General features: G+C 40.9%; 1 long non-coding RNA gene across 1 annotated transcript in view; it reads left to right on the top strand.

The window, feature by feature from the left end:
* The window catches only part of LOC143434894 (uncharacterized), a 28,714-nt gene extending 14,807 nt beyond the window's left edge, over positions 1–13,907 (top strand). The window contains exons 2-3 of the long non-coding RNA XR_013104748.1: positions 10,578–10,751; positions 13,646–13,907. This is a non-coding gene — a long non-coding RNA (uncharacterized LOC143434894). The remainder of the gene's footprint in view (positions 1–10,577; positions 10,752–13,645) is intronic.
* Positions 13,908–19,260: the final 5,353 nt, after the last annotated feature.

Genomic DNA, 19,260 nt, shown 5'->3' with positions numbered 1-19,260 from the left:
GCATAAAGGCCAAGGCAGAAAAGTCATAAGATCAAGGCCAACCTGGCCTACCAATCAAGATATTCTCTCTCTCTCTCTTCTCTCTCTCTCTCTCTCTCTCTCTCTCTCTCTCTCTCTCTCTCTCTCCCCTCTCCTTCTCCCTCTCCCTCCCTTTCCCCCTCTCTCTGTCTCTCTTCCCCCCTTCAGCCCTTTGCCTAAATATAGGGCGAATGAAATACTAGTAGCTATAATACTCATGGCACATTTGTTAAAGTAACACAGGAAGGATGTGTAGCATGAACAACTTCCCTACATAAAAACAAGGGATAGATTCTCAGGTAGCACACACAACCTAAGAGCTGTCTTTATGATGCCAAAAGTCATCCAGGCTTCTTTTTGAAATCACGTTTATAATACACCACTGGAGAATTCTGTGTAGGAAGGGATTGGACATTCTGTAAATCCTTCACAATGGAGTCTAAGGAATTCATTTATCAGTGTAAACAGAGTTTCTCACAGGAAGTAGTTGGTTTACCATGTCCCCCTAGGAGACACAGAGTAATCAGAGACATGGACATCTTGATATACACTGTCTTTCAGAATCACTTTTACTGAGCAATGTGTGCCCGAGGATTCCACTAATTCCTCGGTGGGGAGAGATGAGAGTTTCTGTGATCCTATTTCAATAGTGATGGTGGCTATTACTTGTAGTTTGGTTTTATTTGTTTATACAAGTCAATACTAAACTATTGTAATGCTTTTAACATTGCGGAATCAGTCATTTCCAGTTATAGTGTTATGAGGTGGGTTATAAAAATGTCCTAGGCATAGCAGACATTGCTTAGTATGTGTTCGGGTTATTTAACCTTTGATGGGAAAATTCGGCAAGCAGTCTAGTGTGGAAATGCCTTTAAATCCTTTGTGTAGGCCTTTAAAATCAAAGTAACCCCAATCTTGCACATTTTATGGGAGAAAATGAATGTGTTAAACGTTTATTATTAAACTATAGTAGACATTACTGGCTGGATATTCAAACTGATACCAGAAAAGTATAAAAACACACGTTTTATCTCTCCTTAGAATTGCCACAAGGAGATCTTGATGTTTAGTGGTATGGAGTAGGTCAGAGTTTGGATATTCTGCTATTTATCAGATGTATGTCCTTGGCTAAGTCACTTCCCTTCTTTGGGCCCATGGTCTTCTTTACTTAAGTGTAGGTGACTACTTATAGTGTGATGGATTTTTCCTGGGGAGATTCTACACACACACGCACACGCACACACACACACACACACACACACACACACACACACACACAAACACTTGTTGGGGTACATTTGTGTGAAGGTTGTTTCTGTATTGTCAGTTGGTGATTGCTGTACCTTCAGAGAGCTAAGTACTTAGTTGGATCTTGGTATTGTTGTTCCTATGACCCATCACTGGCCTCATATTTTGTAAATATTTATTCTTCCTTATGTGCTGATTGGCTTTAATAACGATCGCATGGCAGAACTCCTGAGCAGAGAAAGGGTCTCTGGGAGAAGAAATGAGACTTGAGAGAGGCAGTCAGTGGATGTGGTATTGAAGGGACCATTTTGAGCATGCAGAGCAGCAGACCTGGCCACGTGGCAGGTGTGGGCTGGAATAATAAGGTTAAGAGGACAAGGTAGCTTGGAGACAGCCCAAGCTAAAGGCCTAAGCTTTTAAAATATATGAGTCTCTGTTTTATTATTTATAGAGCTGGCAGGTCCATGAAAGTCCTGCTATACTCACTCCAGAAAGGAAACTCCAAATAGATCAAAGGAACCATCACATTGAAGTTGGTGAGCTAATGAGTTTTTATTGGGTTACTGACAGGGTATGGGTGAGGGGTTACTTACAGGAGTAGGGATGGACAGAAACTGTATCACTGAAGATCCATCTGGTATGGATGAGCCCAGTATAGGAGCTGACTCCCAAAGACTGAATCCTAAAGGTTCTCTGCATGACTTGCAGGTAGTCCTAAAGGTCAGAGAGACTCCTCTGTTCAGACCCCACTTCCCTAGGGACTGTTCGCTGAGTCTATAATGTAGGTGTGTGTGTTTGGGGGTATCCTTTCTGAATCTTGCAAGTTTCAGCTCTGAGAAGCTTGTTTTCTGAGTCTTATGGGCCAGGAATGTTTCAGTTTGGAGGAAGTGTCTACACAGCACGGTGGCACCTATGTCTGAAGAGTATTATGAAGATGAAATCTATAATTTGCAAAACACATGGAATGGGCTTGCCATATGGCAAGGGCTAGATAGATGTTCTTTAAAAACAAACGAGCTCGGAAGTTCTTAAATTCCAATGTACATATGGATTACATGGAGATCTCCTGGAGCAGCAGATTCTGTCTTCATTCTGAGGTGTGGCCTGAGAGTTTGAATTGCAAAGAAGACCCCAGGTGATACCCTTCCTTCAGAGTCATGGTCACACTTTGGATGAGGGATGCTGCAGCTGGAGCACCTTGGCTCTTTGGATCCCTGACTAGGATAATGAGGGAATGAAGCAGAAACAGACTCATGTACAGTGAAGGTGGGATAGGGTAGGATTCTGAGACCACAGCACCACTGCAACCTGGAACCTCGTTGAATTTATTTGGTACAACACAGGGGGAGTCTAGTCTCTGTAGGAGGTCCTTGAAGGCGAGCAGTCTCAGGCTGCAAATATCTGGGAGGAGAAAGGCAGAGTTACTAGTCTTTGCACACTGACCAATCATTCATGAACCCTCATTCTGGTACTCTGCAGAAATGTTTTAACATTTCTCTTGAGCCTGGGCCAAATGGGTAATGGCTTTGTAAATTGTCCCAAAGGTCTGAGGTCTTGGAGTCCTTGACATGGCAGTGCCCTTTGCAAAATACACATTGAGGCTTGACATTACTCTCTCTGGGTTTTCTCAGTCCCTACAGGAGGGGGTCTATATCCTGTGGTGGGATGGCCATGGGAGTAACTCAGGTGTAGCTCACCTGCTCTACTTACACGTGCTAACTTCCTGACACTTGTGCGTATAATTTCATGACAGTAATGGGTATTTGAAGGCAAACTCTTGCAAGCAACCCTTTGAAGTAGCTAAGAGAAAACCTAGGCTTCAATACTCCTTTTTCTTTCCTTAAGTACACCAAATATCTCACATGTTACTCTGAGATGCAGTCACTGAAACTCGACTGTGGCCTCCTGTATGTAGTGACTATTCCTCTGAAGTAGAAAAGAGGAGCAGAGTCTCAGATCTCATGAATGTAGCATCTTAGAGGCCAGGCAACCACCCACTCCAATAATAAATGCTCCTCATAGGAAATTTCTGGGGGGAATTCCAAGGCAAAACAAACAAACAAACAAACAAACAAACAGAGCTTTATCTCATAAAGGTAAAGTCATCTATTTAGCTTAAGTCATCTCAGCAAAGTGCTTTTCTGGAATATTTGATCGTTTTTAGGCACAAGGAAATGGAATGGAGGAAAGATGAGATCATTCATCTTTGTACAGATGTTACAGAGTACAGTCCGTTTCCACCGTGTGACATGCCGCCTGCTTCTGTGTGTGTATCCTGACCTACAATTAGATTAAATTTGTTTAGTTTGATTAAATCTCTACCAAGTATGAAAGTTTCTTTATTGTCTCTTGATACATTGTATTTATGTACAATGAACATAGAATAGATACAGTGAAACAGAAATCTGAAAATGCTTTCAGGGATAGTAGAGGCTGAGGCACACCATAGGCCCAATTTACTGAGCTAAAATTTGAAGGGCTGAGGGGGATCTGTGAATATCTGTGAGTGTCCTGTCCTGTTTCTTGTTTTGTATCACGCTTGCCAGCTCAGCACTGAGGTAGTTACCCATTTATTCTTGGCTACTTGGGCCTTGGGTAGATGATGCTGTCAGCGGATAAGCATAAAGACGGGATTGCAACAGCTTTATGATCTGACCAACCAAATGTCCACAACTTGCAAGGACAGTGCAATGAACTTACTAGAAAATCAGTTTCTTCCAAAAAGCCTGTTTTATAAACAGGAGTTACTTGACACAATCACAAACAGCATTAAAATAATAAGCCATTTGTCAAAATGAATGAATAAATAAATAATAAAAACCCACAAAGTTTAGAGAAAACTAATAGTTCAGCATACTTGGGCATCTTTTGTTGATGTCTGCTTGCTGTTAATTATGGCTTCACCAACTGATACTTTCTCACCCTTTGTCCGTGAATTCACCCCCATCCCTTCCGTAGAAAAAGATGTTCTATCTTTGTTTTTCAATTGACAGGTAATTATTATATAGAGAATTGCATAGATTTTTCAAGCGACAAGCTTAATGAGTTTTCACAGATGTGTACAACCATGTAACTTACATCCCTACCAAGACGGGGCCTTTGCATCCCCTCAAATATTCCCCTCGCCTCTTCTCATCCCTCCTGACCCTGTTTCCCCAGGCCCTGAAGAAAACACTGCTCTGATTTCTTTTAACAGAAATTAATTTAGCTTGTTCTAGCATTTCATGTAAACTAAATGGCACTGACTGTCTTTGTATCTGGAGCTTTTTTTTTTTTTTTCTCCCCAGCAAGGTGTCACTGAAGTTCATGGTGGCTGTTACATGCATTCATAATTGAATCTTCTTTATTGATGAGTAACAGTCTCTTCGATGATGCTAATTCCATTATGTGTCTGTTCACTTGTTGAAGGACAGTTGGGCTTTCCCCAAGTTTTGTCTATCTTAAATAAAGTTGTTATGGGTGAAGGTTCTTGTCCAAGTCTGACAGAGTGAATAGGCTTTCATCTGTCTTAGGTAAATACAGAGCAGCAGAATTGTTGAGTCCCACTGCATACAGAGGCTAGTTTTATGGGAAGGAGATTTCTATAGTGGCTTTGCCATTCTGAACTCCTGACATTTATCTATGAAAGCTCCCACTGATCTAAGTCCCAGCAGTTCATATCATTATTCTGTCAAATGGCAAGGGTACGTGTGTGTGTGCGTGTGCGTGCATGCACTCATGTGTGCACGCATGTGTGTGCATAATCTTATCTCATTTTTATTTTGATGAATGCTACTGCTCCCTCCTTTCCACATGCTATTAGCCATTCATAGACATTCAATTGCTGTTTGTCTTTGTACTCACTTTAAAATGTAAAGACAACTAGGTGGGGTGGAGCACACCTGAAATACCAACACTTTAAAGATGGAGGCAGGACAACTGAGAGTTCAAGGGCCACCCTGGGCTACGTAGTCTGAGATCCAGTCTAAAAAGAAAAAGAAAGTAGAGTCCTCTATGTGGTTTAGGGTTCAGAGTTGAGCAGTTCCTTACATATTTTGGACCTAAAGGCTTGCTTGTCCTGTGTATGTTTGGTGAATGTTTCTACTTAGTTATATGTCCTACCTATTCTTCAAAAATGATAAATACATATGTAATACATATCTTATTTTGTTGATAGTTCAATACATGTATATAATACATTCTCTTTCCCTATCTCTCATATCTTCTTCCTGTCTCTATTACTCTCTCTGCACCTCTATTAGTTTCCCCAGGTTTGTGACTGTTTTGGTTTTGGTTTTTGGTCAGGTTAGTTTCACCAGGGTCATTTTGTGAGCACTGGATTGGAAGTATTCACCGGAACCTGATGGGGTCATTGGTTGGCACTCAACAGGAGGCAATGACTTCTGTGCTCTCTGAAACGATAAATCAGACCACTTACAAGGAGGTGTTAAATTTTGATAAAGTCTAATTTATCAGAATTTTCCTCCCATAATTAATGTTTTTCTCATTCTGAAGAAATCTATGTCTACCTCAAAGGTTGCAAAGATATTCTCCTGTGATTTATTCTGGCAGTTTTATTGGTGGTTTATGCTAATATGTAATTCATGCTGAATTAATTTTTTTTGTGTATGATGTAGAGCATGAGTTGTTCATGTTTTTCTCCCTTGTGGATATTTATCTGTTCTAGTTTCATTTACTGGAAAAAAAAAGACCCAACCAACCAAACCAAAACAAAACAAAAGAACGACTAGTCCTTTCCCCAACTAGGTTGAGTAATTTCTGTCTTAGTTAGGGTTTCTTTCTATTGCTGTAATGAAACATCATTGGCCAAAAGCAACTTGGGGATGAAAGGGTTTCTTTTGTTTACACTCCCATATTACAGTTTTTCATTGACAGAAGTCATGGTAGAAACTCATAGTAGGAATCTGGAGGCAGGCGCTGATGCAGAGGCCATGGAGTGGTACTGCTTAGTGGCTTGCTCCTTAGAGCTTGCTCAATCTGTTTTCTTATAGAACTCAGAACCACTAGCCCAGGACGGCACCACCCAAAATGGGATGGGCCCTCCTTCATCTGTTACTAATTAATAAAATCCCTACAGACTTGCTTGATCTTGTGGAGATATTTTCTTAATCGAGATTCCCTCCTCTCTAGTGACTCTGTCTTGTGTCAAGTTGACATAAAAATAAAGCAAACCCCAGTGAAAGGGTTCCTAATGATATTCTGCTATATTCATAGATCAATGTCCTGCCTGTTCAACTGTCATCAGAGAGGTTTCCTCCTGCTGCAGATGGAAGCTGGAGCAGAGTCCCACAGACAGACATTATGTGGAGAGAGAGAGTCTAAACTGGAAGTTTCCATTGGCTCCCTCTCCTTATAGACTTGGAAAACCAGAGGAAAAGAGGGTGGAAAGTTTACAGGAGTCAGAGGGGATGGAGGACAAATGGGCTCACTGAAACTGAAGAGGCAAGGTCCAGGCTTGCATAGGTCTGTACCTGGTCCTTTGCATATGTGTTACGGCTGTTAGCTTGGTGTTGTTGTATGACTCCTAACAGTGAGATCAGATGTATCTCTGTTTCTTGCCTGCTCTTGGGACCCCTTTTCTCCTATTGGGGTGCCTTGTCCCACCTGGATATGTGAGGGCTTTTATCTTGTTTTATTGTATCTTATTTTGTTCTGTTTGGTTATTGTCTCTTGGAGGCTTGCTCTTTGCTGAAGAGGAAACCAAGGGAAATGGATCTGGAGGAGATGGAAAGTGTGTGTGTGTGTGTGTGTGTGTGTGTGTGTGTGGAGTGGAGGGAAGGGAAACTGTGGTCTGGATGTATTGTATGAGAGAAAAATCTGTTTTCAATTAAAACAAACAAACAAACAAACAAACAAACAACAACAACAAAGCAAAATGAGCCAGCACAGGTCCCTTATTGAAAATCAGTTGGGTACCTAATTATGTCCCTTTCCTTGACTCTCTTCTACTGATCTCAGTGTCTTCTTTAAGAATACTAATGTTTTCATATCGTAGATCTGTTAAGTTTTGAAACCTGACAGTAAAAATCCATATTATCTTACTCCCTTTCAAGACTGTTTGGGTTTTGTAGGTCCTCTGAATTTCCATTTCACTGAAAAACCATCTTACCTTTCTTAAATAGAATCTAAGATTGGATTTTAATATATATATATATATATATATATATATATATATATATATATTTAACTTAAACTCAGTAACATGATGTATCCTAAAGTCACATTACAATCAACTTTACGTGCTACAAACATGTAAACCACTCCCCTATCAATGTATTTTAATAACTCCTGGGAGCTTTATCATATCTCTTTATAAGGCATTCCTAACTTCACAGAAATAAGTAACATGATTGCTACCCTTGAAGGTTAATTTCATATGTTCCAAAAAATCCCTGTAAAATGAAATCAAACCACGCGAAACCTTGTGTGAAAGGCTCTCTCTCCACACGTCTCTGTCCATCAGTGGTTAGCTCATTTTTATAACTATTAATTCATCTTATGAAAAATCACAGCCCTGTTTCTGTTTCTTCATGGGGCACCCAGGCTGTTACTACTTCCTGGCTGGTATGAATAAAGCTACTGTGCTTTTGTAACACCTTTCGTGTGTGCTTTCATTTTGTACAAGTGAACATGCTGGAGAAGTATTGCTGGGCTGAACATGGAGCTCAGGTGAAGCTTTGGAACGGCCAGAATGTTTTGTAGTTTAAACAACGCCTATTCTTTGTCATCTCCCAATAATGTCATCATGGTATGGATCTCTAAAGGGATTCATTAGGGCAGAGTTCTCATGATCTAAACTCATCTGGATATGACATCACAGACATGCTCGGAGATGTGCTTCACTCACCTAGATTTTTCTTAAATCTAATCAAGTTGGCAGTCAAAATTAGCATCAGTTGTATTCACTTCTGTGCTCAGTTGCATTTCCTTTCCCTACTCCCAACTCTCCCTCTTTCCTCTCCTATACGCAAATCATCTCCCCTTTATTTATTTTCATGTCTTCTTCCCCTACCTTAGATTCTATGCATTAGAAAAAAAACTGTTTTTTTTTTTGTTGTTGTTAGTTTTTTTTTCTTTTGTAAAACTGGCTTGATTCACTTAACATGATGACATGATTATCCCTACAATTTGACCCTTTTTTCTGAAAATGACAGAGGTATTATTGTGTCTCTGTAGAAAGATGACTTGGATTCTCTAGAACATATACCCAGGAATGGTTTCGACTTCAGTTTTTTTTTTTTTTTTTTTTATGGTTGTGTATTTCTATGGCTTATCCTTTTTCTTTTTCTGATATATAGTCTCATTCTGAAGCCTAGGCTACCCTACAGCCCATAACATGTCCTAGCTACCCAAGCACAGAGCCATGAGCCAGAGGCCTGGCTTTCCTAAGAAACTGTGTTCAGCCCAGCTACACAGAAACAGCCTCCTGGTTTTGTACTGAGAAGCTTCAAGGTTGTAACTTTTATATTTAGGTCCATGTAACTTGTGACATCATTTTCACTGCAACACAGGTCATTTGCTTGCTTTTAGACTCCCTAGAGTTTCTATGTGTATTATTATGTTGTAGAGGTATTCTTACATTCTAAGGTATTCTAAGTCATGTGCTGGGCTAATATTTTCTTAATGGCCTGTGTGTTTCACACTACCAGTCTCATTTGTTATCTGAAGATTCTGCTTTCCCCACAAAAATCCCTTAAAAAAATTACAAGAGAACACAACCAAACAGGTGAAGGAATTGAACAAAACCATCCAGGACATAGAAATGAAAGTAAAAATAATCAAGAAATCACAAAGGGAGACTATGCTGGAGATAGAAAACCTAGGAAAGAAATCAGGAGTCATAGACACAAGCATCACCAACAGAATACAAGAGATAGAAGAGAGAATCTCAGGTGCAGAAGATACCATAAAAAATATCAACACAACTGTCAAAGAAAATGCAAAATGCAAAAAGTTCTTAACACAATGTATTCAGGAAATCCAGGACACAATGAGGAGACCAAACATAAGGATAATAGGTATAGATGAGAGTGAAGATTCCCAACTTAAAGGGCCAATAAATATCTTCAACAAAATTATAGAAGAAAACTTCCCTAATCTAAAGAAAGATACCCATAAACATACAAGAAGCCTATAGAACGCCAAATAGACTAGACCAGAAAAGAAATACCTTCCATCACATAATAATCAAAACACCAAGTGCACAAAAAATATTAAATTCAGTAAGGGAGAAAGGCCAAGTAACATATAAAGGCAGACCTATCAGAATTACACAAGACTTCTCATCAGATACTATAAAAGCTAGAAGATGCTGGACAGATGTCATACAGAACCTAAGAGAACACAAATGCCAGCCCAGGTTACTATACCCAGCAAAACTCTCAATTACCATAGATGGAGAAATCAAGACATTCCATGACAAAACCAAATTTACACAATATCTTCCCACAAACCCAGCATTACAAAGGATACTAGCAGGAAAGCTCCAATACAAGGAGGGAAATTATACCCTAGAAAGAGCAAGGAAGTAACCCTCTTCCAACAAATCCAAAAAAAGATAGCCACACAAAGATAATTTCACCTCTAATAACAAAAATAACAGGAGACAACAATCACTGTTCCTTAATATCTCTTAACATCAATGGACTCAGTTCCCCAATTAAAAGACATATAGGCTAATGGACTGGATACATAAATGGGACCCAGCAGTTTGCTGCATACAGGAAACCCACCTCAGTGAAAAGACAGACTCTACCTTAGAGTAAAAGGCTGGAAAACAATTTTTCAAGCAAATGGTCCTAAGAAACAAGCTAGAATAGCCATTCTAAAATCTCCAGCCCAAGAACACAAAGGGGGGACTCATGGCTCCACCTGTATAGGCAGTTGAGGGTGGCCTTGCCAGGCATCAGTGGTAGTGGACAGCCTTGGTACCTGAAAGTTTGGATTCCCTAGTGTTGGGGAATTGCAAGAGCAGGGAGGCGGCAATGAGAGGATGGTGGGAGCATACCCTCATAGTAATTGGAGGGGGAAATGGGGTAAGGGGTTAGGCATCAGTGGAAGTGGAGGGCCTAGGTGCCTGAAAGTTTGAATTCCCTGATGTTGGGAAATTTGAGAGCAGGAAGGCAAAAATGGGAGGATGGTGGGAGCACACCCTCATAGAAATTCCCAGAATTATATGGATTAGACATGACAGAGGCAGGCTGCCAGAAGACTAGATTCCAGAATTCAAAAAAAAAATTATCTTGATACTAAAACTTGTTTTGAGAATTGTATATTGCAGAATACATAACCTTGGTGTATCTACTCATCAGGCAAGCTGAGCAGACCTGCTTGAACCTCTGATGTCCTGGAATTCCAGCTGGATGCAGTGAAGACACAGTGTCAGAGGCTTATCAATTTACTCTTCTAATATCTCAACACCCATAATCACCTTGAAGAAGTTAATGAAGAGTCGGCGCCCCTATTCCCTGGGCTTGGGGACTGAGGTGGTTAATATTGGGCTGTCTTTCTAGGGAAAAGTAGTGGTTTTGGTGGAACAGGGAGGATTAGCTAGGATTTATTGCATAGCCATAACCTACTGGTAGAAATATGTATAATTGTTATTAAGATAAAGTTATAATTTCTTAAATGGTACAAAATTTACTTTGATTTCAAATGTAAGGTTTTCATTGGTACGAGCTTCTTATTAATATAAAAGTGAGATGAATATTGTTACTATCATAGGCATTGCGCCTGTATAACACATTTAGAAATACAAAGCTTAGACCCAGTCCTTCTTTACCTTTTTAAACTTATTTGAGATGGTTAGCCTGTGAGTTAAGGGCCTATAGCAAATTCATGGCTTTGAGTTTATTGTTAGGGTGTTTTCTATATTTTCTTTAGAAATAGCTGAGAGGAGTTAACAGACAACAGTCCAGATTGTCTTACATAAATAGTTGGTTTTCAAAACATCAGAAATCCACAGAATTGATGTTACAAACATTTCTGTATTAATGTTCATTTTGATTAGAGACCTGTCTGCTCCTGACAGCTTCCTGTCTTGGATTCTAAGAAGAAATTGAACATCTTTGGAGTTATTTCAATTGTGGTGAGTCAGCCACGAGGCAAGAATTGCCTCTTTCCATCTACAGACAAATCACTGTCCAGAAAAGGACACACTTGCAGAATAATCACTTGCAGAATAATTGACTGATTATATCTGCCAAGACAGAGTAATCAGCCCTTAATAATTCTGCATCACTAGGTCTGTGAGATGATCCTGGGCCAGAAGGCTGAAGATCGGATGCTCCAACATTCTGTATTATAGGGACTGTCCAGGTGTTCAGCAGTCTCTATAAATTGGCTATGTTTTAGAAGCTATGCTTTGTGCTTCCCATAATCTCAGTTAACTCAGTCATTCTGGATTTCTGATGGGGTTGAAAACTTATAGTCTCATAGTCAATCCTTGCTATTTATTTTGAGAGAAAAGATTTGAGAGGATGGTTTTCCTCTGACATTCATTCTAAAGCCAGGAAAAAAAAAGCCAGGTTCAGAACTAAGTCTTTTATTTAGGAGAGATGACAGAGGTTCTGGTTAGTCAACAAAATGATGGACTGGGTATTAGGTCTATCTTGCACCTTACTGACATAAATTGGTATAGTTATGCTCTAACCGTATTTTGAGAGAAAAGTTTTATTTTAACAGGAAGGGTGATATGTAGGAGGAGCTAAGGTGGGAGGAGTAAGGAGAGGAGGAGTAAGGAGAGGAGAAGGAGAAGGAGAAGGAGAAGGAGAAGAAGAAGAGGAGGAGGAAAGATGAGGAGGAGAAGGAGAAGGAGAAGGAGAAGGAGAAGGAGAAGGAGAGGAGGAGCTAGATGATGAGAGAGAAAGAGAGAGGGGGCCAGACATGGAGGCAGATGTTCACATGTCTCCGCCAGTCAAAGATAGTTGATATATCTAGGTTGGGTATTAGGTTACACTTCAGATTGATATTGAGCATTACCAAATTTATAAAGCCATTGGTTAACATTAAAAAAATTGTGTAAAAGCAACAAAGGAGAAGGGATTATGGGATGGGGTTTTCTAGGGAGGGGAAATGGGGAAAGGGAATGGCATCTGAAATGTAAATAAAATATCCAATAAAAAATAAATTAAAAAAAGAAAAATGAAAAAAAAAAAAACAGGAAGGGTGATATGTAGAAGGAGCTAAGGTGAGAGGGGTACCAAGAGGAAGAGAAGGAGTAAGGAGAGGAGGAGAAGAAGGAGAGGAGAAGCTAGGTGATGAGAGAGAGAGAAAGAGAAAGAAAGAGAGGGGGGATATGGAGGCAGTTGTTCACGTGTCTCCACCAGTCAAAGTTTTTATATCTAGGCTGGGTATTAGGTTACACTTCTGATTGAGCATTACCAAACTTATAAAGCCTTTGATTAACATTTTTAAAAAGTGTATAAAAGCAAAAAGAAAAAGGGGGCATGGGATAGGGGATTTCTGGGGGAGGGGTGGCAAATGAGGAAAGGGGATGGCATCTGAAATGTAAATAAAATATCCAATAAAAAAAGATAAAAAAGAACTGTCCATAATTAAAAAAAAAAAAAAAAAAGATTCTGCTGCTTTCCCTCCCTTTCTGGAAGACAAGTCTAATGATAGCTTGGTGTTTAACAATGCTCCAGGCTAAAAATGTTAACTAGCACTTGTTAATTAGTAATAAGCAGTGCAAATCCAGCAGTCTCACTGGAATTTATAATTCATCGTTACCCTAATTGTGGGGATGATCATTATCACACTATTCAGATGAGAAGAGGGAAGGCTGGAGTGGAGAAGTGATTCACAGAACACTTCTAAGATGTGGGTGATGATCTGTCCCCTGAAAGCTCTACACTTGTAGATTTTACTGTATTTCCTAGTTTATTTTTTGGTTTACTTTTATTATTTTTAAATGTGTGTGTATGTGTGTGTGTGTGTGTGTGTGTGTGTGTGGCCTCTGTGCATATGAGTACAGATGATTATGGGGTCCAGAAGAGGGTCTTGGATCTCCCTGGAGCTGGAGTTACAAATGGCTAGGAGACACTTGATGTGGGTGCTGGGGACTGAACCCTGATTTTTAGCAAGAACAGTACATGCTCCTAACCAACTAGCTGTTCTCCAGCCCTCTGTACATCTTATTTTATTCATAAAAATCTAAAACTTCTCAAAGTTCCAGGAATGAAAAGAAAAGGTTGCTTCTAACCCCTGAGCATCTCTCGTGTCCTGTGAATGTTTTTTCTTGAGCAGATGGCCTGGTCCTAGTGATTTGCCTCTAACAGGTAGATGAAAGCAAACATGAGGGGAGGCCACTTCTATGACTGGGTTATAAAAAAAAATGTGGATTCTATCTTTGTGTTCTCATTTTCTTACACCGAGGAAGTCAGCCATCATGTTATAAACTGTCCCACGATAAGGCCCATGTGGCAAGAAGAATGTCTCCAGCCAGAAATCAGAGAAGACTGGAGACCTGCCAGAAGCCATTAAAGTGAACTTGGAAGTAGATCTGCCCCGTCCAGCCTTGCAACGACAGCCGATCCTGCTAAATACCGGATTTCAGCCTTGCGAGACACCTTGAGCCAAGTCATGGCTCTTTTCCCAGCCTCCGGGGATTGTGGGAAATAAATGTTACTGTGCTGCTGAGTTTGGGGGCAATTTGTTATTAGCAATAGATAACTCATACAAATCGTATTGGTGCAACACTGATGGTCACAACGGATTCTCCCCTCCTGTCCCTGGGAGATGGTGATCTTTGCATCAACCTGACTCTTACTCTTTTCCAGATAAAATACTCAGTCTGGACTCCCACCTAGCCAGAACTAGGAGGATTCTTCCATTGGGCACCTCTTCAACCTTCTCTTCTTCCTGATTAATATTTCATTGGGTGTGGTGAGAAGTATGTTCCTGTCCAAAGTGCTATTAGAGCAGAGTTCTAACACCCAGAATTCCATAGCAAAGCATCTGGAGCTTTAGAAGTGACCGTTCACATCACAGCATATCCTTTATAAAAGCTTCCAACACTTCAAACAGATGCAGGGCGGCTCTGCCACATGAAGGGGGTCCCACTTTGCCCCCTGTGTGAGGAGCAGCGTTCTTTGTGTTTCTGGTCTTTTTCTTTCCCTCTTGCATTCTCTGGCTGACTGTAGAGTCTCTTCCCCTGAGATCACTTGAGTCTTTTATCTCTTCTATAGGTTCTCAGTTTTCAGTTTCCCCTCCCCCCTTTTCAAGTTAGGAATCCACAGACAGCAAACCAGAAGCCTGCAGTCTTCAGAGTACCATCTGGACACCAGTGGACAACATATAGTTGTGGAATTTCTGGGGTATGTCTGCTGGGATGGTTTCATTTGATCTCCCTGAGAATGGGAGAAAGTTAAGGTCTGAAATTTAAAGAAAGATCGCCAAGGACAATTCCTCTACTTTTATTATGTTTTTAAATTTTAGCTCAAAATTCCCCCCAATCCCCTCTTTTCTCCACTTGGGGAAATATGATATTAGGGATGAGAATCTTGAGGTGATGTTTGCTGGCCTCTGGTGTCTTGTTATAAATCAGGTCAGGAGGAAATTTATTGTTTAAAAAGATGTTCGAACAAGATTTAAGCATGTATAGCATCTCTTGGAAGGGGCTTGATGGCTATGGATCATCTATTGATCTAGTCTTTAAGTCAGCACTCAAAGTCACAAAGTAGCCAGTAGGTTTACAGATATGTACAGAGGTTTGCTGAAAATCAAAGTGGGGCAAGCTTTAAATATACACATAAACTTTATATGTGTTTATGTGCATACTGTGTGCCTATGTACAGACACATGCTTACATGCACACAGACTGCTCTAATTGAGCCTCCAAGCTAACCTTAAGCTCAGTGTCATCTTTCTGGCATCCCACACCAAATGCCATCAGCTGTCTTGAAAAGCTAGCTGTCCATCCGGGGAGTGACATCTACACTCCTTCCTGGCCTCAGTTTGAACTCTTTGACTGGATGTTTGGTTGGATGCCATCTGACTGTACTAGCTCATGTGAATGGGGTCGATGCCTGTCTTGTTCATCAATGTGTCCCTCAGGCTTAGAACAATGCCTGGCTCACAATAAGCTCTCAACAGCTATTTGTTAAATGGTGAATAAATAAACTATTTCCGAGCATGCTGAATAAATAAGGATGAGCCTGGGGAGAAGTTTTAGAGAATTTCCTCTAAAATCTAGCTGAGGATCATGTTCACTCACATCATAGCACGTTCTTAGGCAGACCCTTGGGAGAAAAGACTTTCTTGTTTCAGAATGGGAATAATTGTGTCTGTACTGAAATAAACCACACTGCTTCAATTATGTGGACATAGGTTTTCCCTTTGTGTAGGTTTCTGGGAAAACAGAAAATATGCTTGATCTGTATCTTGTATCTGTATCTTGCAGTTGCATGAGACTTACTGCTCTGCCTTGTAGGTGCTGTCCTGTGGTTCCATCTAGAACAGTGGTTCTCAAGCTGTGGGTTGTGTGTGACCCCTTGGGGATCTAATGACCTAGTCACAGCGGTTGCCTAAGACCATCAGAAAACATAGATATTTGATTCATAACAATAGTAAAATCATAGTTATAAAGTAGCAACAAAAATGATGTTATGGTTGGGGATCACCACAACATGAAGAACTGTATTAAAGGGTCACAGCATTAGGAAGGCTGAAGACTATTGGCCTAGACTCACTCTTTTTCCTTGACTATTAAAGTTTTGCAAGCGTAGGACTGGAGAGACAGCTCATTCTGTAAAATGCTTGCCATACAAGCTTGAGGACCTTGTTTGATCCCAGAACCCACATTAAAAGAGAAGCCGTGGTAGAGCATGCTTGTAATCCCAGCGTTGGGGAGGTAGAGACACTCTCTAGTTACTTAAGCAGACTCTAGGTCAATGAGAGACCCTGTCTCATAAGATTCAGAAAACAAATGGGCAGTGACTGAAGGAGCAACACCTGAGGCTGTCCTCTGGCCTCCACACATACACCTTCATATGTGCACGTGCATAGGCACCTGCATGTGTGAATGTTCTGGGGGAGGGGAGCAGCATTAGATGCTTCTACCAGGGAGGCTTCACATATCAAAGTTTCCAGTAACTGCTCTAAATTGTATCACCACCTGGGGGGACCTAGCTTTCAATTCATGAGCCTGTGGGGTTCTGACTTTTCAGGTCAAACCTTAGCGAGCGAGCGCGCACGCGCGCGTGCGTGTGCATACACACACACACACACACACACACACACACACACACACACACACACAAATCTCTAAACTTGAATTTCCTGTTGCCTCCTCTCTGATTTATTTGGCATTCTGGCCAGCCTCCAAATTGTTTGCACCCCTCCTGAGCGGCAGGGACTCTTGGAACATCTCCTCTCATTGACTCATCTCCTCTCCCAGTTGGTTTTCCAGCCCTTCAATCTTCATTCCTCCCCCTCAGCCTCCTTCTACCCCATGTACAGATCCATCTCAAACATCTACTTTTGAAGTTCATATGATTCCTTTTGAGGAAACTGGAGAAAGATTACTGATTCCAGAAAGATCCTGTCCCCAATTTTAGCTGCCCCATTTCAATGACTCTTTCTTGCTATGCTCAAGAATTTAGGAAGTCCCAAATTGCTGTTAGCAAAGTCAGTGGGGTCTTAGTTGGGCCCTTTCTGGAAGAATTGCATTTCTTTTACCCCAATACCCAGAGCATGCCTCATACCTCACTGAAATTGGTGCTTTCTCTACCGGGAAGGGGCCACGGCAATATTGCTCAATAAACAATACCTTCTGGGTTTTCTTTTTCCTATTAGTGCATTAACAAAAGCATTGCAAAGTAAAGATGTTTGGGAGAAAGAAACAGTTCCATTGGTGGGGATCTGGGGCTAGAATGACTTGAAGGTAGAGGCTTTAAGCAAGCAAGCATTGGGAGAAATGTGACAAAGTGGAGGACCTCCTAGATCTTCACCACATCTGGAATTCTGTATCATGAGGTACTCTTTCCTGTCTGGATGGGTGTTATATCCAAATTCTCCTTCTTGGGGCTGGGGATATACTTCAGGTGGTAGAGTGCCCAACTAGCATGCATAAGCCTTGGGTTTAACGCTTAGCAGCACAGACAATTGAGCACGGTGGTATGCTCCTGGACTTGTAATCCAAGCCCTCAAGGGGTGGAGGCAGGACATGATCCAGATTATTCTGTTACACTGAGATTATGAGGCCTGCCTGGGATAAATGAGACCCGTGTTTCAAAAACAAAACAAAACAAAACAATAGCAACAATCCCTCCCCCAGCAAAACAAACAAACAAACAAACAAACAAACTCAAAATGGACTGAAGAGATGGCTCAGCCTTTAAGAGCACTTACTATTCTTGCTTCCCAGCATCCACTTTGGGTGGTTCATAGCTGACGATAGCTCCATGTCCAGGCATCCATCACCCTCTTTTTGCCTCTATGGGCACCTGTGCTTGTGGACACATTACCATTCCTTCCCCCAACATGTACATCACATAACACCACATACACCACATAATTAAAAGAATAAAAATGAAGCCTTTAAAAATCCCCATAACAACTAAATCCAAATCTTCCTCTCCTGTCTGATGAGGTTTTTCATGGTCTCGGAGGAAGACGGGCTGGTGATCATCTAAGCAGTTTAGTTAAACCTGACACAGAGACCGCGATCCAAAGACAAGACAGGAACAGAAAATGATTTAGAAAGGAAAGGAAGAGAAATCACAATTAGCCTCAGGTTGCTAAATCTCGATTAGACTCCTGCTGTTCTCTTGTTCCGTAGCCAACTTAGATTACCAAGAGACAATGCTTAAAAGCCACTTTAACTAAATTAGCAACCATGGAAAAGCGTCACTCTGAATATATATTTGTCTGCTCCTTCCCCGGAACAATTTCTGTCAAGAAATCCCATGAAAAATTGAGGTCAGAAAAGACTGATGAGGAGCAAAGATGTTTTTAGCAAGACATCAAATATTTGATGTAGCTCAGTGTGAACGAATGATGTTTAATTAATTGTTCCTCTAACTAGGGCAACTATCTTGGTTTACACCTGTGCTCACGATACAGTGATTAGTAACATTCCTCGTGACTGTTCAAAGCGTTCCATTCTGAGAAATGATCGGAAAAGCCATCCTAGTAGCAACTTCTAGCTTCCATGTGTGCTCAATGGGCAAGAGAAACCACTTGAAGTATACACATGCACATACCACATACATGCATACACACGAGTGCGAAAAGGTATCCCTATGGGATAACAAATTATTTGATCACTCAGGAATGTGGAGATGGCTTAGCTGGTAGTTTGCTGTGCAAGCTCCAGGACCCAAGTTTGATCCCCAGAATTCATGCTTAATTGCAGCAGCAGCATCAACAATAGAACAACCCCAACAACCTATACCACCCACCAGCCAAACCCCATATATCTTTGTGTGTGCTTGAAATCCCAGCAGTGGGAAGGCAGACATGCGAGTCTCTTGGGTTCACTGGCCAGATAGCCTTGCCTACTTGGTAAACTCTAGGCTAGTGAGAGACCCCCATCTGAGGAAAAGTAGGAGGTGGTATCACCAGAGGAACAATTTATGTATACGTGTGCACATGGACATACTCAAACATATGAGCACTCTAGGTCTATACAGAGAAAATTCTAATCTCCTCTAAGGTGTGGGAAGTGATGCCATAGACATATCATTTTTTTTGTCAAGAATGGACTGAAACTTTATGATCTGGAATGTGGAGATTCCTCATGACAGATGCCTTTATAGTAACACAAGGCTGGCTACCTTTCTCTTTCAGATAGCTCTCCTACTTTCACATCTGTCTTAGTCAAGGATTCTATTGCTATGAAGAGACACCACGACCACTGCAATTCTTCTAAAGGAAAACATTTAATTGGGGCTGGCTTAGAGTTTCACAGGTTTAGTCCATTTGTCATCATGGCAGAAAACATGGAGGTATTGTGCTGGAAAAGGAGCTGAAAGTTCCACATCTTGATCTACA

This window comes from Arvicanthis niloticus, chromosome 18 (genome assembly GCF_011762505.2).
Source record: "Arvicanthis niloticus isolate mArvNil1 chromosome 18, mArvNil1.pat.X, whole genome shotgun sequence".
Lineage (NCBI taxonomy): Eukaryota > Metazoa > Chordata > Mammalia > Rodentia > Muridae > Arvicanthis > Arvicanthis niloticus.
Note: the sequence above shows the minus strand (reverse complement) of the source record. Positions and strands in the feature narration are given on the sequence as shown.